Below are 588 nucleotides of genomic sequence, written 5' to 3' on the forward strand. Positions count from 1 at the left end.
CACAGCATGACCTCTGTGCTCTGTTTGGGCTCCCCCTCCTTACGTCGCATCCTGGAAAGTCCTCCAGGTAGTAAGTTGGGTAACTGTAGAGCTCACCTCACTGGTTATTATTCTCCCTCACTTAACAGTTCTGTGTCATCTGTCATTCAACATCAGAAAACAGCTGTTTCCCAGTTCAGTTTTTACATTGATGCTGTCAGACCAATATTTCTAAAATATAGAGATAATTGTGTTATTAAGTAGCTTTTAAAATCTTTTAATAAATGCCTGTTGCCTGATGATCAAGTCCAGACTCCTTAATTTAGCTTATAAAACCTGTAACAGTTAGGGTTGTTGGGTGGCAAGCAATAGAAAACAACACTGTGGCTCTAGTGAAAAAGGGAGTTATTGGAGGGATACGGGGAACCCACTGATTTAAAGGAAAGGATGAAACGGATGATTAGGAAAGTCAGGAGCCACAGGAGCTTAGGGTTTCTAGGGATTCTTTTTAAAAAAATAAATATTTTATTGATTTACCGGTTTGACTCAGTGGATAGAGCGTCGGCCTGAGGACTGAAAGGTCCCAGGTTCGATTCTGGTCAAGGGCAT

The 588-nt window shown here is 41.3% G+C and overlaps 1 protein-coding gene across 3 annotated transcripts in view; it reads left to right on the plus strand.

The window, feature by feature from the left end:
* The window catches only part of SNX31 (sorting nexin 31), a 35,338-nt gene that overhangs the window by 21,070 nt on the left and 13,680 nt on the right, over nt 1-588 (plus strand). The gene's annotated exons all lie outside the window — the stretch shown is intronic.

Source organism: Myotis davidii, unplaced genomic scaffold (assembly GCF_000327345.1).
Source record: "Myotis davidii unplaced genomic scaffold, ASM32734v1 scaffold497, whole genome shotgun sequence".
Lineage (NCBI taxonomy): Eukaryota > Metazoa > Chordata > Mammalia > Chiroptera > Vespertilionidae > Myotis > Myotis davidii.